At 35.7% G+C, this 25,419-nt stretch overlaps 1 protein-coding gene across 4 annotated transcripts in view; it reads right to left on the minus strand.

Annotated features, from left to right (window-relative positions):
* Positions 1-25,419, minus strand: part of MGAT4C (MGAT4 family member C) — a 402,472-nt gene that overhangs the window by 84,312 nt on the left and 292,741 nt on the right. Inside the window, exon 2 of one of the 4 annotated variants that reach the window (XM_049792435.1) lies at positions 25,256-25,338. The exons of the other annotated variants lie outside the window; for them this stretch is intronic. The gene's annotated coding sequence lies outside the window, so the exon portion shown is untranslated. The remainder of the gene's footprint in view (positions 1-25,255; positions 25,339-25,419) is intronic. 4 annotated transcript variants of the gene reach the window in all.

Genomic DNA, 25,419 nt, shown 5'->3' on the forward strand with positions numbered 1-25,419 from the left:
GTACTATACAACACTAATAGTTGCTACTCCAATGATGTATACCAAGTGCCATCACTCCAGCTAAATATTTCATCATGGCAACAGAATTTGTGCTAAAATACTTCAACAGTATGGTTGTAAATATAATATTGTCTTGTGCTACAGAATTATTTATCCCGTATGTGCTTGTGTGTGTGTGCATGAGTGCGCACATTTGTAATCAGATAGTTTTCTGTTTTCAGGTTACACACATTGTTCTTGAATATTAACAGCCTGATGCCAAGTTCTCTTAAGGCTAATACCTTTAACGCAGCCAAAATCTCTTACCACATACTTGCCCTGAATTTTCTTGATCGTACATCTCTATGACTTTGCAAAAACTTTTTTCCTTATCTGGGGTCTCACTCTACCATGGGCTATCCATTATCAGTGGTCCACTTTATCAATTATCCTTTCATCATTATTTCCCTTATTTTCCTTCTTGTATATGCAATTGCTCTTTCTCTTTAGCTCTTTCCAACCCCACCAAGTGTCAAAGTTGAGTTTCACTATTCAGACCTACCCCTAGTATTTAACAATATTCATTGACCTGCTAAGTAACTTGTTGTTTCAACCCAAATAAAAATGAACAAGAGCCAAAAATTACCAAAAAAAACCAAACCAAAGCAATATAAAAAAAAACCACAACCAAACAACCAACCTACAAGCCCCAGAGGAAATGAGCTGAAATACTGTCACATTCCACACTTATGCTTCCCTAGGTCAGGAGTCATGGCTTGATAGAAAGAAGTGCACCAATTAAACCCAGCTGACCCCTCCCTCCCAGTTACACTAAGTGATTATCTGGAAATGCAGCGGGAAGCAACATGGAAGCAGAGTAAAGTTTACATGTACAGACCATTCGTAGGATAATTCAGGCAGCTGGGGACCTCAGGAAGTCTCTAGTCCAAACTATTGCTCAAAGAAGGGTCAGCTCTGAGATCAGACCAGGCTGCCTAGGCTGTATCCAGTTGGGTGTTGACCGCTCACTTCTCTGTGCAACCTGTTCCATTGCTTGACAGGAAAAGCGTTTCTCCTCACATCCAGTCAGAGCCTTCCTTGTTCCATTTATGCCCACTGTCTCCTGTCCTCCCACCCTGCACCACTACGAAGGCTCTGTTTTCTCAACCACCTCCACGGAAAGTCACTGCTAATGTCCCATCAAAGCCTTCTCCGCCCCAGGCTGAACCAGCCTCGGTCCCTTGGCTTCTCCTCCCAGGTCATGCTCCAGCCACACGACTATCTTGCTCCAGTCTGTCGGTATCTCTCTTGCATTAAGGGGGCCTAAAAACTGGACACAGTTTTATATATCGTATCTAATGAATCCTCTTTAAAAGAGGATAATCAAGCCAGTCCAGGATGCCGTTGGCCGCCTTTGCTCTCAGGACACACTGCTGGCTCATACTCAGCTTGCTGTCCATCACAACCCCCACGGCCTTCTCAGCAGAGCTGCTCCCCAGCCAGTCCATCCTGGTCAGTCCTATTCTCTGTCACTCCTTCCTAGGCAGAGGACTTGCCATTTTTCTCTCTTCTGATCCTGCCACACAAGCTCTCAACCAGTCTACCATCCAACCTACAGAGAAGCTCCGTGTATCCAATCTGCTCCTTCCTTCCGAAAGCATCTCTCTGTTAGATGCTATTCAGCTCTGGAGGATCTCAGCTTCTGCCACAACTGTGCTCTCCCTTCTGCTAATGCACATCAAGAGCTTCTTAGTCCTGCTCAATGTTCTCCCCTCCCTTCCCCTGAGGGAGAACACTGGAGGACTGTTCTTCAATTAAAAAATTAACTAGTCTAGCTTTTGTCACTCTAACTGCATGCCCTGCCCAGTCACATTGTTGGCATTTCATTACTTTGCTGTATTCAGTCTTTCACAGAGCTCCTGCAGTCTTTCTTAGATCTTTTTCATGTATCATTTTTCTTTGCTGCTCCAAAAAAATTGTCTCAGTATTCTTAAAATCGATTGATATTTTAAGAAGCATATAGTTGTCTTGCTTTCTATTTCGTAAGTGCTGAGGTCTTATTTCTCATAGATAACAACATTGTGGCATCTAAGTGTCTGTAGCATTATAGTGGTCTTTTTTAATTTAAAAATTATCTGCAGGCTTATACAAGTAAATTTCCTCTATAATAATGGTATCTTATGAAATTATTAATAACAAATAGTACTCAAAGATATTTAAACTGTCCAAATTGTTGACAACTACAGTAGTCAATTACTGTAGGCAGTATAGAACGGATCACTGGGTATTACACATCATACTCATTCTGTCCTGTTATCCCTTTTTATAAGATCGGTATATATAAAATAGTATTCTATTGATTGCACTGAGAGAAGATGTCTTGCAGTGGTTTTTACATCATATTTTTCAAAACTTCTTTATGTTTTCTTTCAGGATTTCAAAAGACAAAATTAATGTGCAAAGCATTCACTTTGGTTTATCCTTTCTAGCCTTAAATAATTTATCAAGAATGCTGTAAAATATTAAGCTTTCTCATTCTCATTAACTTTTAAGATTCTTCAAACTTTTTTCCTCCTGCTCACAAATCAGATTAGCATCTGAAAATGTTAGCTTAAGGCTTGTATTTGTATCTGCCCTATGCTTCTGTAATTGCAATTTTTGTGACTTAAAGATTTGGATTTTTTGTCTTTGGCAAACTGACTCATATTTGATAGTCTGTCTTTACATCGAGACTCCTACAAACCACTCCCAAATCATTACTATTTCTTTCTGTCTTCTCCTCCTTCACCAAACCATAACATATTGCCTTTTGAGATATCTTACCAGTCTCCTTTTTTTGCTCTCTTTTTTATTTTCACATTCCTCAACATGTGACTGATACTGAAAACATGCAGTTTGCAATTCATTTTACAGACAGGAAGCTGTAGAACTGTATCCTCAAATCATTCCCTGTTCTTCATTTTCATGGTCTCTGATGTCTCTTTTCAGTATATGCCTGAACATGTCACACAAGACACCAACAATGTCTGAAATCTACACAGCAGTCTTCTAAACCATTACTTTCAGCTTGATATTCCTGTCTATATTTCAGCTTTCACAAAGGTTCTGAATTGTACCTGCAGCTCATCTGTTTCCCTTACCTCTCTGTCATAGCAAGTATTTTTATAACAGTCTTCTAAGTCAGTGGTCTGAGCGTAAAGATACCCTGAGGTTCCTCTTGTTCTTGATATTACTCTAATGTAAGGAATCAGTAAATGCATGATTAAGCTGATTGATAGCAACCGATACCCTACCACATTTAAGACTGCTGATAAGCATTAAGTTTATGAAACACATTTCTCTTTACAGCCATAACTCTGTATATGTCTAATTAATTATTCTCCTTCTTCTTCCTTTCATTATATCATAAAGACTCTCATTAATTACAATTGTTTTCTATGCACGCGCCTTTAATACTTCCACATTACAGTCACCCACAGTTATTTAGATGTTTCAGTCAAGGATACTACCTGTTATTTGTTAATACTCTTCATAAAATACTTTGTATTTCAACTTCTCATCATAAAATATCCTATATTTCATTTTCTGTTCTTCCAGAAGGAGCATTTAAAGTCAATATTTTATCATTTTGCTTTTATCCTTAGATAGAGGATTTCTTCACTGATACTGTCAAAACCAATAACTGCTGATAATAGAGTATCATTCATCATGAAACTTCGCCCTATTTCATGCCTCACAGTCTTTTCTCTGCTATAAAACAGTGTGAATTCACTAACTTAAAAGATCCACATCCCAAGTATCTTGTGAGGATGTGATATGTATGCAGTGCTTCAAAAGCACATGGCAGGGTCCCAGTTCTATTTATGCTTTAAATATTCCATGTTCCAACTCCCTGTCCTTTTACCATGTCTTCTAATCCCACCTGCCAGTTTACTTTTGACTTCAAAGATGAACTTTTTAGAGGGCTTGCAGGACTTGAGATATTAAAAGAAAGGCATAAACTTTTTGTTCTGAAGTGATTGTGATCCACACCAGAACAGGCTCTTTATTTATGACCATTGTTCTGCCAGACATACTTGGTTTTCTAAGTGGGACTGATTATTGCTGGATCTAAGGACTTTGCATTTCCTGAAATAAAGTGTAAGAATACACTCTTAGCGTATAGAGCTTATTCATAGTCACAGGCCACAAGGTGGGCTATTCATGCAGGGCAGCAAACACAGAAGACATTCTCTTGATGGTAAATTGCATCTCAAGCCACTCGGCCACTCCAGAACCACAGCCACTTTCGGCTGAGGATGCAGGTTTGCCTGGACTGTTTCCTGAAGACTCTGAACTATAAAGACAGACTGAAATGTCAGGAAAAGATATGTTTGGATAAAGGCATTGCAATATCTGAAAATGATAAAGGAGGCAATCTTCTGTGATATTTGCTGATTCTGAGGACAAAATGTCTCTTTAAACTGAATATATGTTTGCTCCAAAAAGTGAGAACATTATTTTCAAGTGATAGGTAGAATTATTCCTGCTAATACGGAAATCATAAACCGTAAAATATGCATAATTTAGTTTTACAGTGAATAAATGTCTGAATGCATAACCAGAGTAATAGAAAGGGAAGAAGAAAATTGAGTATATTAAAAAAAACCCAAACCAAATAAAAAAAAAAAAACAAACAGAACTTTTATTAGGCTGTGAAATATTTCAATAGAAGAAATAAAAGCCTTATCTCTTGCATCTTACAAACTTACATTTTGAATTAGTAAATTCTAAAACATGATTTTACACAGAAGTTTTAAAGACTGTCCAGGGACAACTAATAGAGATTGGGAGAGGGAGCACATGAAAAAAACCACTCGCACTCATACGGCAGAAAAAAATGTGAAAATATACTTCCACAATGAGTGAAAGAGTTGTTTTCTACCATTTAGAGAACAGATACCAGCATTACTCCACAGGAGGGGATTGCAAAGTAAATGCAACCAATTCAGTAAGAGACAGAGCAAACATGAATCGGGAATTAAAAAAAAAAACAGATTCAGAAATCTGAGATATTTTTAATAATAGTGAAAGTATTACTTTACAATCACTATGGAAAATAGGTGATTTCAAGTTAATGCATTATTTTTAATTCAATAAACCTAAAGGAACAATTCTCTAAAGACTTATGTACATTCATAAATGTGAAAAAGCTGTATTTCACTATATGTAGAGTAAGTTTAAAGAAGTCTTTGAATTTGGTATCCAAGGGGAATTTAGAAGAGATATCTAACAGAACAAAGGAGAAACCAGCTAAGAAAGTGATTCCATTTTTAGTAAAAATATTCATTAAAAGCTGATATAGAGTGCCATTTAATGATACAACCACAGCTAATTATAAGCTTGAGGGAAAGATCTAAAAACTGTTATATTAGACTACTGCATTTTGTCGTTAGTGATTTTTAGCATTTCAGGTACTTATTACATTGCAATCCATCATGATGTGTCCAATCAGAAATTATTCACATTAATATAATCATTTTCACTTATATTTTTATTGTCTGACTTAATATGAATTTAACTCATTATGATGAAAAATTAGCATTACATTTTACTCTCTAGAAATGGATTCTCTTATATTATTAACAAGTATGTTAGAGAAATGTATAATGAATAAAAATCTAACTGAAGAATAGTTTTCCATCAGTTCATAATAACATCATTTCACCTACTATCTTATTAAGATGTGAGTTTATTAGCAAAATTGACAATGGATTTGAAACCATTCCCATTACTACCTGCAAGGCAGAAAAGAATCATCATAAGAAAAACAATAAAGAATATTAACTGGTTTTCTTTTAAATCGTATTGTCTATCTCCACTGGCGAATGATTACTTATGGACAATCAGATGAGGAATATGTGTCATGTAGTGTATGTTGCACGGGTAGTAGATTGATTTTTTTAAATTTTTTTTATGGTAATAAGAAATGCAGCATGTAACATGTTACGATGCTTGTTTGTTCTTTCATATATCTAGCCTCATAGTACTCTTATAAGTGTAACTATTCCCTCTTACAAGCAGGACTTGATGCACAGGGAAGCTATACAAATTCACACAGAAAAATTGTAAGAAAATGGACAGTTGAAGGCACATAGGCGAAGTCCTGGAAAATCTCTCACACCATGGAACCATCCTTTTCTCATTAACTCAGAACATGCAGGGGACATTTCCCCAGGGAAAACTGTTAGCAGAAAATATTTCAATGATAATAAAAAATTGACTAGCTAATCCTCTTGAGATAAATAGATATCTCTTTTTCTATCTATAATCTGTGTGAATCTGAAATTCTGTCCACAGATCTGCTACTCTATATCTGACTGCAATAAATCTGCTTCCTTAGATAAATGATGACTGGGACCTCTGTTATTGTTTTTCTTCCCTTACTACCATTTATATCTTGATTTCTTCTGTAGAAATAAGTCTTAGAAATCAGCTTGATTTACTTTTGAACTCTAAAACTTTTAACATATAGTTAATGGCAGCATCTAAGGCATTATTAGACATGACCTACAGTTAAATGCATCTCTTATGCTCGATAAACTATCATCTCAAGCATCTGCTAGGAATCTCAGAAAAATTAACCACTTCTCTTGGACATTCCTAGCAGGCAGTACTTACATGATACGTAAAAGAAGGTAAATGTATTAGCACAAAAAAAGGAACATAACATTAAACTTCTCTACCACAGAGGTCAGTAACTCAAGACCCAGTTCTGAGCCGTCGGTATCCAATAGCCAGGTACTTCCAAAATGCAGTAGGAAAAACTTCTTCCTTCCTTGGAAGATGTTGCCTTATTCTATATGAAAGGTTAAATGCCTCCAGTCAGTTAAGCGCTGTTGCCCTCAGCACAGAGGGCTCAGTCTGACTGCAGAGATTCAATAAACAACTACCTCCGCACTGCAACGGCCCTGACAAAGAGCCCTACCAGTCACCTGCCGCTATCCACCCACAGAGAGGGAACGATGCCTCCTTTCCTTCCCGATTCATCCCGAGCTTTGAGTAAATCACTTCCACAAATGAAACGATCTGTACCTGTTTCCTTCCCTTTTACTCCCCGTCCACTGCCAACGATCAACGAAGCTCAGCACTGCCCAGGACTTGAGGACAGGCACCTTCCGCATAGGTGCACAACTCTTCCCACTCCGGTTTTACCGACGCACTCTGCCTTAGCGGCTGTGTACCGTTTCACAGGGAAATTCCTGTACCATCGACAGCCTGAGGAAATTATGGCCTCATGGTCTTTCAAGATACTTTTTATTTGTTTTTACTTTTCACCGATGACTTGATATCTTGCTACCTTCCCCCTCTCCCTTTTGTGCTTTGGCAGGTTGGACAGGGCTTGAGAGGGTTCCAAGAGACTGAAAACCTTGTATATCAGGACTGTTTGGCTTCCCTATTCCTAGATTCTATTTTCGTTCACTGTTCATGACATGACTGCATGGAAAAGCTGTTAGAGCTTGGATTTCCTCTGAGTGTCCAGTTTTTCCTTCATCTCACAACCACCAGAAAGCCTTGAGTCTCTGCTCCAGTGCAGTTTGGCCTCTCAGTGATTCCAAAGTCTGAAGCTTAAGGGTCATCTACAAGGCATCTGCATCCAGTAATCAGACTATATATTTGCGCAAGACTTGATGGCTTTGATATGTGGAAATGTAAAAAAAAAATCTGTATGTCGTATTGAAGAGCAGATGATTGACTGTAAAAACTGCATATAATCTGTGTGAATGAAAGTATTTTTATTTAAAATATTTAAGTCAATTAAATATTGATGGAAAAAAGGACTACAGCTAATAGTTAATTAAGTGTCCAATTTGAAAAAAATATACTGACAAGGAAGGGCAGAAAATATGCAGAAGAAATTGAAAAAAATCCCAGACTGTGACTTGCTGTCGCAAATCCTATTTCAAGCACAGCAAATTAAGAAGACTGTGTTAGAACATAACAAGATAAATAGTTATTAACAATTCACCATCATGCAGAAACCATGTAGTGGTCACACATGTTTAATATACAATGAAGGCAGTTATCTTATTAAACTTAATGGCACCTATAAAAGGGAGACAAGTCACAGGCTTGAGACAGTAATGAGATAAGCTTGCAGACTGATCACTTTGCATGCAAATGACCTCATCTGAATAAAATTAATGTTTGCATTTTTATACTATTCTGAAAGCACTGCCATTTCCATTGTTCTATCATTGCTTTCTTGAATTTTCTTAGAAATAAGAAAAAAAATGCTAATCAAGAGGCTAAAGATCAGCTCGTACTCTGCCATTACCTCAGTTTTCAAATGCTGGTTTCTGAGTGCAAGCTTCTATGAAAGTCCATCAAAGACATGTCTGAAATGATTTATGTCTTGTTAGCAATTTTAATAAAGTTTAAAAAGTTGAAATGTATATTTGATTTGAAATGTATTCATGTGTTTGAAAAGGATAGTGAGGTGATAAGGCCTCACATTCAGATGAACAACACATCAGTGAATTTAATTATTTTTTCCATATAAAGAAAACCTCCTTACATTTTAATTTTATTTGTTTTTATGCGTTCCATAATTAAAGAAATAAAGAAGCTGGAGTAAATATTTATCTTCATCTACATTTTATTTCTAAATGGTTAGTTTATCCTTCCTGCAAATGACATTTCAGAAGAGGTAAACACTATTTAATTTACTTGCTTTCTGTGCAGTTGGTTTTTAGACCTAATGAAAAGACACATGAAAAGTATTTTCTTTATATCATCAGATGTCAGTCTGACAGCGAAAAACTTTCCATTAATATATGTTCAATAATGCAACATGCTGAATAATTTGACCACAGCCTAGCAAAACATTTAAGAGCATGTTTCATTTTAAACACCAGAACAGGTTGTACTTCTTTAAATTATTAATATGAAGAAAAAAGGTATTTTGACAGGTGAGGGTAAATAACTATAGAATAGCAAAAATACTGAGTCCAAAGCAAGCTCCAGATAAATACAATTTAAACAGTAATTGACTTATATTTGTCTTTTAATGAATGTCACACTAATTCTTTAAATAACTTCTCCTATTATTGTGGACTTAGTGAAAGCTGCGCTTCTCCCCTTCTCTATTCTTAATGTTCCAGACACAAAAAAAGGTTTTGTTGTAACATAAATATGCAGTATCATGCAATTGAATGATTAAATATCAGAAAATAGAAGAGAAAAAAAGTCACACAAAACAACTGCTCTTCAGTCCCTTTTTTTTGTCATTATTCAGACAAGCTATTGACGGGATCAACTTAAATTATCTTAAAGAACCATCCCTATGATTGGATTGCTCCAAAGAAGACTAGGACTGTTAGTGGAAAGTCACAGAAAGAATTTCTCACATATTTAAAGGAGTAAGTGCCAGGTGTTGTATGGGCTCTAAATATCAGAGAGAAGGAGGGCTATCCTTTAAGACTCCTGTTCCTGTGGTGCTCGAGCAGCAGGCTCTGGTATGTTGTGAGACGCAGGTAGCGAGGCTGGGAAGACATTCAGCTGGCATCCTAGTACCTCCAGACTTCCTCCCCAAGGACAGAATGGAAATCTTTTGGAAATTAGTTTAGAAAAAGTTGGAAAAAAGGAAATTACCTTGCTGGAAGTAACAGTAAATTATTAAGGGGAATGAAAAGCATTTTCAGAGACCAAGATCAGAAGTAATCAGGAGGAAAGGAAATGATGAAGTCAATAATTTAGAAGTTGGGAGATAGTTTTCATTTAACCTTTCAGAGTAAGAAAAAAACCCATAAAACTCTGTCCATTAACTACAGTTCTTAAAAGATCATGTCCAAAGAAAACATGTGGAGAAGAAGACGCTGTTGATTTGACTCTTCTAACCATGCTGAAAAATTCTGTTCCTCATTCTCTGATCAATGGAAGCAAATAACAATGAGGACAAAAGTAATATACACAAGATAGAGACCCACCTTAAGATGATACTTAGAAAGAGGAATTAAATATTGGAATTAACAAATGCTAGAAAATGGGAAATGGTAATATAAAACACCAATTTCACTTGTGGCTAACTAACTATAAGTAGGAATTCCATTGTTTAAGACAACTTGAAAATGTAAAGCAGAATCATCTCAACTCTAAAAAATCCAAAGTGCCAAACCAGAAATCTAAACTCTGTTCTAACAATGGTTCAAAATATAACTTCAACATCTTATCCTGGAAACTGAAAAGATGTATAACACTATTTCCTTGCCTTCCTGCTTGCAAAGGTGTGATGAAGGATTTCTGTATGCTTCCTGTATGTAAAGCTACATTTTAGCAGTTTCTGATCTATAATAAGTGCCAATGAATTGTGCTTTTCACATCATTACATCTTTTTTCAAAGCTAATTGTCATTGGCTGACACAAAACAGCAACAAAATAAAGGCATTTATATTCTTGTGTGATCCACTTAAAAATATGTAATCAGAAAGAAAATATTCAAATTAATTCTACTAAGTTCATTATGAGATTGGGGCCAAACACCTTGTGTGGTACCATATAGGTGGGAGAAAAATAAATTGTAAATGTTTATCTTTTTTACTTATTGGCGTGGTATGTAGATGAAATATGCAGGAAACATCTGGTAGAAAAAAAAAAATATTTATGACTGACCTGTAGAACCATGAACGGAAGTTGCTTATTTTGTTTTTTAATAGTATGTACAGTTAATTGTGTATTTTCAGTTCAGGTTTTATTTTTCACTTTTTGCTGTTGTTCAGTTTGGAATTCTATCAGCGATGCAGAGAAAGACAGATGTGGGAGCTATGGGAGGACAGATGGAGTCGGGCATAAGCAGCAATCATCCCTCAGAAAGGTGGTAGAAATCTATTCTGGATTTCTTCAAGTTGTATAGTGTTGAAAGACATCAGACAACTGGAACAAACTGGTCTTGATGAAACAATGTAAGGCAAAATACAGAAGATGTAGAAAAAAGTACCTGCAAAAATAATGGCATGTTGGCTGACTGAAAAAGTTTAAGGCAAAGTTTTGAGCGCACTAATTTTGAGTTACTCAGTTTTGGAGAAGTTAAACTGAAGCTCCTGCATCTTGATTATCATTTGGAAACACGGTGCAGGTAATCCATTAACACCTAAGGGGCCATTTGTGTTCTCAGCACCTTGGAAAATACAGACTCATGCTAGGGCTACTGATAGAGCCAAGAAGACTGAACAAATTAAGATACAAGCAATATGAAAGGTTACTCTACAAGAAGGTTTTGTAGCTCTTGTGATTTCACTACTCAAGTGTTCACAAGTACTTCTCTTCTGACCTCCAACTAAAAAAAAAGAAAAATAACAGCAATCCCCTGACAAAAACCCAGCCTGAGTTATGAGGATTAAATCACATTATTTCTGATGTAAGAGTTTGTGAGAAGAGAAATTTGCAATAAACTGGCATGTTCCTAATACCATTGTTATCTTATGATATCCTTCTGTAACTGTTTTGGTCTTAATTAATTTAGCAGATGAGAAAGAAGAAGATATGTGATAAAGATCACTAGATTTTAATCTTGGTCTATCTGTGTTAGAAGAAAAAAGCTAGTTCAAGATTTATTTTAGTAACTGAAAATGAAAAACATACATGAATAATCCATGCTGTTCACAGAAAGTTATTGTAATGCAGAAAATTACATTTATACAATGGATCAACTTTGCTGCTAGGTGTGTTTCAATGCAGTAAGTGTTAATCATTGAGATGGTGTCTAACAGTGTGTGGGGGAAGAAATACTGTTGTATCAGGCCACTTAAGCTCATTACTCTCGATGTTGCTAAACAGACAAGTTGAATCAGTGCCTTTTTTCCTCACATAACCTTACTCACTCAATGTATAAAATTCTTCCTTGAACAACTCTAGATCTACCTGTCTTCTCAGCACAGATTTCCCTTGAGGTCTCTCCTCTGGTGGGCTTTCACTGTGAGTTAGCTTAAGGGAAACTCTTAGACCAGCTGAATAACTTCACATTTAGCAACAGAAGGACATAAATAAAGAAACAATTTGACAATTTTTGTGATACTGGATTTTTTTTCTCTGCATGCTACGGTTTGGACTGGAAATGCAGATATTCCAAGGAAACAGAATGGTACAGAATCACCAGTATAAGAGCTCTTCTTAGACACTACCTAAGATCCAACGTGTAGAGTAAATCTAGGACCATTCATGATGGCAGTATGCTGGAATAGTTGGTCCCAAAATATTTAATAACATGGAATTAGATGGCCTACCAGTTAAGAAACTACTTTTTTCTTAACAACAAGATGCTCCAACACCATCTTTCCTCCTTCACGATGGCCTGAAGTGAAAAAAGCTCACAAAATTTTCTCTTCCATACATAATACAATTCTATTTCCCCTTACTGAAATGAATATACTTTAAACTATTATATGCATTGTTTACAAAGTTATTTGTATGATAACATATAGGTGTTAATATTTAAAGTTATTTAACACCATAAAGCATTTTCTGTATTACTATAAGAATATGGTAAAATTAAATTATTATAAGATACAATGGTTGCTTTCAAAACTATTTCTATTGGCAATATAAATACAAGATTCTGCTTACAGAAGCAATGGTATTCCTCTACTTTTAGAGATAAAGAATGTAATATTTTAAGGAAGAATATTGTTTATTCTGCAAACATGTAAACATGATAAGATTTGCATAAATCAAGATAACCGAGGACATCCTTCAACCACACATTGAACCTGCTGAGAACAGATGCTGGTTATTCCCAGAGGTATGCAGAAAAAGGGGGAAGAATATATTATATAGTAAAATATGATCTTCATATTCATACAATTTATTATGTCAGTCTGCAAGTGCTCCTTTTCATTTTTATAGGACTAAAAAACCACTCAGGTAGCTAAAAAAATATTAAAAATTAGAATTTCATTCTGTTTTCATTATTTCCAAATCTGTTTTCATCTGAACTCAAATATTAAGCACTAGTTTTTATTTAAAGAAAACTAAAATATTTGGAAATGTCAAAACTTATTTCAGTATTTTAGACTGAAATTAATCCTTTTTATATCATTGAATCAAAATATTCCATTTCAGTTTGTTGAAGTGATCTTATGCATAACTATTTGATACGACATGGGTCAATTCAACATCCATCTACATTTCCTTCCTATGAAGCAAAGCTTCATGGGAGTTCTCATTTACCTGAAGCCTTCATTATATCTATCTATATATCTATCTATATCTATCTATATATCTATCTATATCTATATCTATCTACATCTATAGCTATATCCCCAATATAATTTATACTGTATTATTTAATTTAGGAAAATTTACTGAAATGTTTTGGGTACAAAGAGACTTAAACTGATTGCAGCTGTCTTGTCAACATTACACTTATTGCATATTTACTTACATTTAGGATATTTTCTTGAAGCTATGGAATCTATCTGTAGTTACTCTGACTTTTATGTTCTATTTCTACTGCCAAAGTTTATAGAAAAAAATTTGAAAGTTGGAATCCTAGAGATTCCTATTTTACATTTGATGTTGGAAATGCTGTCAAGTTTTCTTGTGAAGATGCAAGAAAATGCTCTAGCTAGGTTTTGTGGACTAAGAAACTGTTACTCAACTCCAAAGTAGTTTTATTCTCATAATATGTCTCATTCCTTATTAATTTTTGTACTAAATGTTTTAAGGCACCCTACATTACAGAGTGCCAAGATCTTTACAATTGCTTTTTTTAGACTTTGGATATAGTGTTCAGAAATGCTGCTTGGTTATTTGTATAGCTGTGTGTTGTATTCAATTTTGGAAGCTTATTTTCAGCATTGATGGGAAAATAGATAAACACAAACTAGGATGGATAGGCTGTTGAAACCACTGTTAATGTCAGCATAATAGAAAACTTTAACAATTGTGTCATTTAGAGTATGGTAATAAAGTAGCAATATTATTCCAAGAATGCATATGCCTTTATAGAGGCATGATAAGGACAGTTTTACAGAGAAACAGTAACTTATCTGACAATTCCAGGATAAAAGTCAATGATAATATCAAGTAAATGAGAACATAAAAGTGGGTGACCAGGAAAGCTAATGCTTTTCACTAAGCATGAAAAAACATTTGTGAAAATGATAGTGATAGCAAGATCATTCACTTTATTACATGGGCATGAAACAAACTGTGTCCATCGACTAAAATCTGAAACAGATATGTCTGATTTTCAGAATTGCTAAGGAGTCTACCGTTCCTACATTAGAAAAATACATGTTTTACTAAGCCTCTGATTATCTTCCATGACTGCTATTACACCATATTCTTCTTTGATCAAATATTCTGATTCACATTTAAAAGATCAATATTCTCTGAGAAGTACAATATGAGCAACTGTAAGATTAAGAACAGAGAAGAGCTGTCATGACTTTGAATGTTTTTTGGGGGGTGGTGGGTATTGAGTTTGGGGGTTTTTTTCAGGTCTTCAGACGATTTCTCATATCAATAAAAGCAGCTACAGTAAATCACCTTTCACATTAATTGGTCAAAAGGGTTCCATGTGAATTTGAGTCCTCCAGGTAAGCGGATGAACGAAATTTAACTGTTTTGCTTTACTTGCCCATCTAGTGATCCTTTTTCAAATGTGGTTCTTTTTCCAGGCTTTCACATATACGTAGCAATATAATTTTAGAGGCTATCTTCAGAACATGTGTTTCTTATTCCAGGCATGTATAGTGCTTGATCAACTGCCTAATTTAAAAAAAAAAAAATAGCAAAACTGCAGCAGAGAAGGTTTCAATCTTGCCTCGTCACAGAAGAAGCAGGTAACAGAGCACAGTATTGTCATTCTGATAAAGTTTTATCATAAATAAATGTCTACAGTAAATAAAACCTCTGCATATGAAAATCAGAGATCAATTGAACTATTAATTCATGGAGACATTAAATATTTTGTACGCACAGTTTCTGTAATTATATTAATACAGAACATGACCAAAGCCTGAATCTCAGCACTGCAAGAATGGGTTGCTCTAGTATAAATTAGCCACAGTTTCATGAAAGTCTTCCAGCATTATGTAAAATGAATTTGATTATCCAAACAGTAATGCAAGTAAAACAAGCACAACAAAAGACTAAGTAGTGTGAAATCAGTGATCCAGGTAATGGATATGGTTTTTACAGGTGCCCAGTGGTTTATGGCTCATGGTTTAGCAAGTCCTTCCACATCCTCCTGGCATCTAGTTATTTAATTTTTTAACTTACTTTGTTTAATGTCATTACACACTTTCAGAAATGTGTTCCCAGAAAATTCTTAGTGAACTGCTCAAAACATCAAGGGCAGTTCTCGAGGGACTGCTTAAAACAAGGTAATAATTTTACCTACGGTTTGAAATCACAAGGTCAGAAATCAGTCCACTACAAAGTAAAGTAATGTATTATAATGAAATGTCTCTCCCTTGAGAAAGTATAACACATTCTTGTTTTCTGTATTCTACTCATGATTCAAAAGCTTGGATTTTGAAGACACAAAATATCATTGTCGTCTTCTTACTCCAGAAAAGGAAATTAGCAGCAGTTTGAGCTTATAATGTTCAACCTTGATTCCATTAATGCTTCTTAAGAATTCTTCTGCCTAGTCAAAACCTATAATGCTTGAGCTTTATATCCCAATATATATCTGGAAATCTCACTTAATGCTTTCCATAATAACAAATACAATACAATACAAACAACCCTAGTAGAACAGCCCTACTTCTTTCTGAACTCAATTGCTGTTGGAAACTAGCAAAAACGATATAAAAATTGGGGAAGCCCCACCCTAAATATGTCTGTATCAGTATATCAACCCACAACCTTGGCAGGTCTAAAGATACTCAGCAGATGGATCACCATGCCTCTCTTCCAGCTTATTTCTAATTCCAATTTTTTCATGCAATTGTTTGCAAGGGATTACATTATAACAATAACATTAAAAATTGGTCAGTGGTACTATAGCTCTCTTACTGTATATGCAGCATATGCTATTCAAAAGGTAGAGAAACGTATGACACTGTGAAGCTATGACTTTAGTACTGAAGTTACTGAAGCTTTCCGTGCAGCTCAGACCATGAAGTATGTTTAGGTTTCTTTTTAAAATAAACTGGCAGAATCATAAATGAAAAAAAAATCCTGATTTTTCTGTCATATAAGGTCATCAAAATTACTTACTTTATTGCACCCTTCCATAATATAAACATAGGAATAAACCCTGAAATTAGAAACGGTGAGTCTCTAGGGCCTAGCAGCCTGTTTCAGAAAAGTACAATTAAAACAAAACTAAACACATTTAATTGCAGAAGGAAGGAAGGGTGGAGAGAAGCACAATGCTAAAAGTTTACGTGGCGGTTACCTCACATATTCTGTTCTTTTTCTGTATGAACAAGATATATGTCATTAAATTCTCTGTATGAAAAAGCAGATGTAACTCCCCATGGACTACTGAGCTCCAGTTTAAATATTCATGAAAGATAGGGTGTTTTTACAATTAATAGTTCTACTGTTTATGACAGAAATGAGACAGAAATTATACTGAAACGTATAGCCAAATGAGATAGTGGTTACATACATTTCTCCACAGGATCTAACTTACATGTTTCCCCTACAGCTTTTCTTGAAACCTTGCTCTATAAATGTAGTCCTGCAGTGCCATGATATTTCTACATGGCAAATTCAGACCACTGATACAATCTATTTAAAGGCAAGAAAATAGTTGATGTTGCAAAGAAGACCAAAACTGAGGAAGAGGAAAACACATGTTAGTATTTGCTAATCATCTGATTCAGAGCAGAAATTAGAATTTGACTCTGATACAGAGCACAAGTTAGATCGGTGATACAGTTGAAATACTTAATACTAAGCTGATGACTAGATATTACTCCCATTAATGGTTCTAGTCCTCAGTGTCTTACAAGTATGAGGTTTCAGTAGCTGGTCAGTAAAATTATTACTTAAAACTCTTGGGATTCCTACAGCTGTGCCAACATAAATGAGGCTGACTCAAACCCCACTGAACTTAATGAGCTTTGGATTGTAACCTGAAACAGCAAAGAATGAAATATGGAGCACCATAAATAAAGACATGCAACAGATTAAACAGTGTGCAGCATTCAACATAATTTTAAAAAACAGGGTATTTTCTGGACAGTTGTTCCTTTTTATTTATTTTGACCTCCCCTAATTACTGTTAGTTCAAAATTGAAACAATTTGCAAGTGCATTGGACTGCTTAAGTTTTGCATTTTGGGGCAACCATTAGCATATGCTACCTGATTACATGAAGGATGGCATTCAGAGAAGAACATCGGTATCTAAAACATGGTGCAGTTGTCACCCGACCATAAGGGAAGAATAGTCCAAACTGCAACCCAAGAATTGATCAGATGAAGAGTTGTAATGAGTTCAGGTACACCTTTATTTGAATTCAAGGTTCATGAATGAGTGCTATTTCCCTAAAATCAGAGATTAAAAAAACAGGAAAGAAGAAAATGCATCTCTTACAGGAGACCAGTCCTTGCACAAAAGCCAAAGTCAACATGCCATAACTGCGGTTTCATTTTGAGAGGCCCTGTTCTTGAGTGTGCTGGTGGAGACGTGGGATGTGTGGCGACAGATAGACTTGCTTTTGCACGTGTTAATGTATGCCATTTTTCTTTACAAGGATATAGTAGTGCAGAGGGGAAGACAGTTTGTTTGCCTTTTCTTGGCCCTTGCTCTGCAGATCTTCCTGGGCCACACAGGCAGAGCGCAGGCAGGTATGGTGGTGGTGACCTGGGAGACCACACCATCACGGGGACTGAGGGGCTCCTGAGAAGCTCGAGGAGCATATATACATCTATGGGTCCTGAAAGTAAGAAAAGCTGTTCTTAGCAATCCGGAAAGGACTGTGTCAAACTTATCACAATTTAGACAGCCGTTGAAAAGATGCTGGACTAGGAAGGAACCTGGGTGAAAGGATGTTCTTTTCAAAGGCGCAGTAGGCTGATGACAGCAGAGTACAGAAGACTGGCTTTCAACATTGTGGCTACTCTAATCCATTTTAAGCTGTATACAGAACATACCTTGATTTAGTTTACAGTCTGAAAAACCCCTAATTTTAAAGGTGCACAGCACTTCTGGGGTGTTAGGGTGCTCACTGTGCATGCAGTTCTCCCTCTGCCTTCTCTCTCTCTCTGGGTCCCCTCAAAAGGTACCATATTCGTGGTAAGAGTGGTCTAGTGGTAAAGGAGTACTTGAGAAGCAGTAGGCCTAGATTTAGGCTCTCCTCTTTCAAAGCATGGTCAAATCCACATCTATCTTTTGCTTTCACAGAGAACAGTCTAAAAGGTAAACAACAAGCAGTATTCCATTTTTCACGCAATAGCTACGCCACCGGCTGCGTTAGCAATTGATGTGGACCAGAAAGAGTCTGCAGAGTCAACAGCTATGAGTATAATGTGGAAATTGGGTCTTCAGCATAGCTGGGGTGGGGGTATGGTCGTGGGGAAGGGAGGGTTATTTCTGATTAATTCCACTCTGTTCCTGTGGATTGAATGCCATAGGAGCACATGCTTGGTTTTAATTCAATAGGAAAATAATTTAGAGTGTATAGGCTGAGATTCTTCTGAGGTAATTTCCAGTAAGCAGAGAAAATCATGCAATTCACTTCAAAAGCTCACTCCAGATCTAAACTAAAATACTGATACAGACATGTCCATTATGCAGCAAAGAACAAAGTATATTAGAGACTGAACTTGCAGAGAAGTTCCTGAATTCCAGGACTTGCTTATGCATTTTATTCATTGATTACTTGATACAAAGTGTGAAAACAACTTCTATACTGTACATGTAACACCATAATCAGACTATGTTCCCATAATTCTTCCCTAATTTCTAGAGGTCAGTGAGGATAAAAAATTTTATATATTGGTTGCTTGGTAAATTTTCATACTAATCCATTATTCAAAGTTTTTACATGACTTAAACAAACAACAAATATATACCATTTCTTTCAGGCAAGCTTGCTTTTGAGCCCAAGTTACTGCTTTTCCAGCTCTCTCTTAGCATCAATTATTATTGGAAATTGCAATCTTCAAGAAAGTAATACTACACTGTTCTGAGGGATCATACTTATTTACATGCAGACAAATGTTGATGGGGGAAGTCTCAGTGAGAACTATACCATGAGATCCTCTAGCACCTTAGAGATGAAAATGACTCCTACTTGCAGAAAGAGCCATAAACATTCATTTTATGAGCTTCTGAGGGGTTGGATACCTCAACACAGGTGCTGCTGGGCCACTCCTCCCCTGCTTCCTAAAACGGATATATGAAAAAAGTTCCTTCCATCTCTGAGTCACAAATATTTCATGCTATAATTTGTATCGGTGTAATTTGTATTAGTAGTGAAATAACTGAAGAGTGCTCTCAATAATTAAGTGGTAAGCTGCATTAAAATAATTGGGAAAGGATTCAAACAGTGCAAACACAAAGGATAATACTTCTCTAAAAAGAATGAGACTGACCAAAATCTTCCAGCTGCAAGAACGAACTTTTGGAGAATCAAGCTCTAAGGCAAATCTAATAGCTACAATCAATAAAAATTTTGCAAAATATTTTCTTTATTAAGATTCACTCGCAAAATGTGGATAATAAACTGTTTATATGCAGAAGTATCATAAAATATACCGTCTCTTTTCTGATAGCTTCCACACCCTGTTATTTAGGATAATAACAGTCCACACATGTAACAAACAGAATTATTCTGATGATCAGGAAAGTGTACTTTGCAGTGCAATTAATGCTCTGTAAAAAGGTTTTTTTTTTTTTAAACCCTGTGATTAGAAGCTCTTTAGAAATACTTTTTTCCCCCCACTTTCCTACACTGTTAATCGTATCTATCTGAATCTCACTCTGCAATTTTTCTGCTTATCAGAAAAGATGCTTAATGCATTGTGATTAGTCCATTGGATGGAGATTTATAATTTACATATTGTGAAAGAGATTCACGCTGTTCTAAACAGTTATCTCCTTTATTATATTTCCAGAATATGCTAATAACATAAGAAAGAGAGAATGTATTTATTCTTATCACTGAATAAAAGCAACACATTAGTTCATGAAATGTAATAGAGAGGGTAGCCTTAAGCAGAGGTATATAAACCAGTCAAAACTGGATCAAAAATAGACAAGCAGAAGCCTGACAAAAAAGCTGCATGATGGATAGGTTTGTATAGGCTGCTGAAGCACACCAGGAGTTCTGCTTTAATTGACATCACACTTTCTTTTCAGCTTTGTATGTAGAATTTGCCATTAAATGTATGTAAGGGCCTTTTTTTGTCTTTCTGAAAAAATAATTATTCCCTTGTTTCTTCCACTCAAAAAAGCTAAGCAATATGGTTCTTCCCCTATATGACTTATAATTTTGTTTTTTTTTTAACTTTACAGGTATTAAATGTGTTCATTTTATTTTCTCTTCCCTCCCCCTCCCCAAATTTCCAACCCTTTTTTTTTCTTCCTATACAGCTTTCTCTTCAGACTTCACAAAAGGAGTGGCACAGCATAAAAGTTTCAGGGAAACTCACCTGGAAAACTTTTACTACTATACTTGTCTTGGGCAAAAATAACGTGCTGCTGGGCTATTTTCTAGAAACAGTTTAATTATTATCTCATAAAATAAATAAAAATCTCACTAGATTTGTCTAGCCCAGTACCCTGCCTCTGCCAGTGGCCTACTGTGAGTGTCCAGGGAAAATGTAGAGAACACAGGGCAAGTATGAGACGGTTCTTTGCTCTGGGTGCCTCACAACTTCCAGTAACTCACTTTTTGTCTCATATTCTCCGATATTGTACAAATCTTTGAAATCTTTGTGAAAACTTTTGAAGGAAATAAATAAACATATTTCCTCATGGCACACATACATACAAAACCAACACACATAAGCCAGTCTATCTTCCATACACAGACACATGTACTCATGTAATGGCAAATCTTGACTCTAGAGTACAAGTAACATTTCTGATATCAGCTATTTACAAAACATGTGAGATTTTTCAGCCAAGTGACGAGGTTTTGCTCTATATTCACTGACATAAAGGTGGACTTATTTTCATATTGACCATATCAAAATGTACATGATACTAATATTTTACAGCAGGACAGGTAGCTACTTGTGAAATGCACCAATTTCCCCTTTTATCCTTCACATATTGAATTTCTACTGTAAGTTTACAAAATCTTATTTCGCACAGAAATCTTGAATATTAAGGGGGGGGGAGGATTAGTATATACTTGGGAAGCAAGTGACATATCTACTTTCACTGTCACCTTGTGCGTATCACAGTAAACCAGAGTACGATTGAGCATGACACGTGTGAAGATATTTTATACTAGATAAAATAATCCAAAGATTGTCTGCAAAACAAACAAATTGGAAAATACTGATGAATTAGTAAGTATTGAACACCGCAAATTACTAATCAAGGCTAAGAAATGATAGGCAATTTAGTGGGTGAGATGCAATGGTATCTTCTGAATCAGCTGCAGAAGAGCTGTTAGCATCAATAAGGTGATTTCTTTTCAGAGTGTACCAATGGCCAAAAAAACAGTGTTTATACCCACTATCCAAAGTTCAATCTGTTTGGAACAAGGTGGAGCTTCTGCTGGGGTGGGTACTCACATCCCTTTTCTTATACAAGATAGTTACAGGGAAAAGAAGGGAGTTTGTACATGCTTGCATCTCACTTCAGTATAAAACTGGGATGTGATTAGAGAGTGCACCCAGTTGCAGCCAGTCATATTTTCAGTCATATTGACTGAAAATATTGAAAAAATATTCCTGGCCTTTTGTTATATAGAAGTCTGAGCAGGTATAAAAATTTCTCATTAGCAGATTTCAATTTAGCATCTGAGTACTGGATTAATTTTCAGTAATTCTGACTGGTTCCAGTACATATGGGTGTGTATTTATTTTTTTTTTTTTTTTTTTTCCAATTGATAAGACTTTGATAGGCCTGTGCAACATGGCAAAAATAAAATGCAAATAGCCCCTGAAACTCACAGTCTGAGTAAAATATCAGAATTAGATAAGCACTAGCCATCCTTAGTGGTCAGGACTGAGCTGTTTAGTTTTGCTTGGGGTTTGGTTGTGGTTTTTTTTAAGTGGAGTACAAGGGGGTTTATTATTATTTTCATGATTCAAAAGAAAAGAAAAGATAAAGTCCTCCTGGCGGTATATTTTGAAAACTCTTAAGAAACTGAGTTTTCGTGCAGACTCAGGAATATGGGGACATCAAGGAGAATTTAGATGTTAGACATCCGTTTCTATGCTGTGGAAGCCATGATTTTTATTTGCAATTCCCTTATCTGTTTTGTTTCTTAAAAATGAAAAATAGCAACAGTGACAGGAGTTTAATGGAGTAAGTTCCATATTCTGTGCTTTTCCCTCTTGATTTTCTTTCCTTTTTCATTTTTAAAAAAGTATTATTATCAGTCTACCATTCAGATTCCCAAAGCCCATTTTCCTTATCAACCTGAAAATTATCTTCCCGAAAGGAATCAGAGAGAAAAAAATGCCGTTGTAAAGTATTTCACTTCCAAGTTGAGGAGCAAGTAAAATGCCAGCAGCTAAATTGCAGATGCAATTTTGCTGCAAACAATGAATTTGTTTTCCAATTTATTTCTCAAAGCTTTCCTCCGGAGATTCTCACCTAAATTTCCTTACTCCTCACTAGCTGGGGAATAATTTTAATGGCAGGAAATCTGTTTCACTAATGTTAATCCCAGTAGATACATATATTGTTATGTTCCTTTTCAATCACATTGCTAGGGAAAAAAAATAAACGTGCCTGGAATGCTCTGTGAGAAACTAAGTGTCCTTTTATAAAAAATCAGGAATTAAAGCCTCAGAATTATTACAAGGTGATATTTATAGCTTTTGGTCCCTACAATTCACTTACGGAAGAGTCCTGTGTGGCATGGAGTATGTATGACCTCTGTCACGAGGTAAGTTGACCACTGAAATAAAGATGAACAGTTTGATTTTTTCCCATTAAGAATAAAACAATACTGGGAATAAAGAATATTACCCTTCATCTGTACTGACTGTGCATTCTGAGTACCACTTCCCACAATTTTTTGGAATCCCATAAGCAGCCTTGCTGTGTAACCACCAAACCTTGGAATAAAGCTGTCTGCTTGGTTTTAAATATTGATGCAGTCAAAGGTAATGTTCAGTTATCTCCATTTCAGTAAATTAAAGGCAGAAAATATAGCTGAGTTTCAGAAAAACAGTATCAACAGTGGAAGACTGTGGAATAATCTTGCTAGAGAAGCCATATCACTTTGGAGCATTGTAACTATACTGGAGTAAAGTTTGGTTAATATACAATACAGAGTAAATCTGACTGGTAGAAATTTGATCAAAAGTGAGGCTCTGTGATTCAGAAATAATTTCCTGGCACACTGTGATAACAGAGAAAGAGGCATCTGTCACACCTGACTACACATTTCTGTTCTTTTATGATCTGAAGCATCTCTATATACACACACTTCTAAAACATTTATAGATTTCCTAATACAGCAGATACATGGTTTCAGTTTTCTGTTGCATCAAGAGATGAAGTAGGAGGACTTCCCGAAGAGAAACATACATCGTCTGGACTAAATCCATTTAGTAAAATGATGATGTGAAGTGATTGGAGTATATGCTATTCACTCAAGCATAGCAATAACTCTCTGGAGGGAGAAAAATGGGAGTGAAAATTGGATATGTTGTGATGCCGTAAGGGCAAAATACAAAAGAAGTTGTTAACCACAGATTTTAAAACCCCTAGGGATGGAAAACATTACCTCTTCACTGTGTTTGCAGAGAAAGGCAAAACATGTGGGAAATCCTTGCTACATAAGTAATTTGGAAATTACTCTAATCACTCTAGGGGACAGATGACCTTTGAAAAGGTGAGTTTATTCACAAACATATAAAAAAGGATCATCGTCTTAACAAAAGTAAACTATCTGAAGAATATTTTAGTTGTATGCGTGGATTTATATACAGAAACTGCCTACACACAACAATCTATATTCCAGGTCCAGTTCTGCTGTAGATTAATTTACTTTAACCATGTAAGAAAGTCTACAGCATGATGTCAACTTGCTGCCACATTTAGGAATAAATAATATTTTCAGAGTCATGGAAAGAGGAAGGGAAGGGAATAGAAGGAGGAGGGGCAGGGGTGTGGGTGGGAAGGGAAGGGAAAGGGAAAGATTTCATTCTCTATTGAACCATCACATCTTTCAGAAAAAAAAAAAAAAAAAAAAGAATTGGCAGAGTGAGTACTTATCAAGGAACTTACTTCTTTTTATAAACTGAGACACAGAGCTACACAATGACAGTAATAACACATTTCCAGTGGCTACTCACTTGGAAAAGAAGTTTCAGAATGAGAAAAGCAAAATAACATATGTGGAAGGCAGTTTCATGGTAAAATATCATTAAAGAAAGCAAAGAGAATTAAAAAGAAAAACTAAGAAAGAGGCACTGAGATAAAAACCCAATGTCAATGTTCTCTTTTTAGACTTTCCTCGCTTGAGTTATTACCACATTTTAGATAATTGAAGTCACCATTTTCAAATCTATCTAAAAACTACATGATCTAGTAAACAAAAAGGCAAAAGACATCATAAAGGAAAATGCATTATTACGTAAATTCTGTTGGGTGGACTAAAAGACTTGACTTACTTAAGACCCAGAAGATTTACAAATGAAGAGAAGTTATTATCTTCCTCCATAGGAAATATTTAGAAAGACTTTCTTGAAACATATGAAAACAAACAAATCCAAACAGTGTAAGGCATCAATTAATCAGAAAATTGAGGTGATTTAGTCTTTCAGAATTAGAGGGTGACATAGTCCCTCTAAAGTGAATGCAATTAAAGTAATGGCTGAAGATCTGTTCTTGAATGCCAAAATAATGTAGCAATATAGGCAGAGTTGTTCATTACCCTCTTCTACTTATTCCATAATGATTATACAATTAATGAGCCAAAGAATAACCTTTGTCAATTAACCAAACGGTGGGTGACACTCCTTCCTAAACTTAGCTGTTAATTATCTTCTATTGTGAAGTATGAGATTTGATTATATTGCTGTTAGGTTGTTGCAACAAACAATTAGCCAAACCTTTGATCCCCTATATGAACCCAAATTCAGTGACAGAAACATGAAAAAGACAAACTGAATGTTACGAAGGACTGAGATACTAACACGATCACAGAATTTTGCAGGGCCGATAATCCATGCACACAGCCCCACAGCTGGTGCTTCCTCTCATAAGAAAGGAGTACACTCTACAACAGAGCAGAAAGATCACATTAGCACTACAGGTACCGTAACTGATGAAAATTGATCTTCACTTGTCATTTCACTCC

The sequence above is a fragment of the Accipiter gentilis genome, chromosome 34, assembly GCF_929443795.1.
Source record: "Accipiter gentilis chromosome 34, bAccGen1.1, whole genome shotgun sequence".
Classification (NCBI taxonomy): domain Eukaryota; kingdom Metazoa; phylum Chordata; class Aves; order Accipitriformes; family Accipitridae; genus Astur; species Astur gentilis.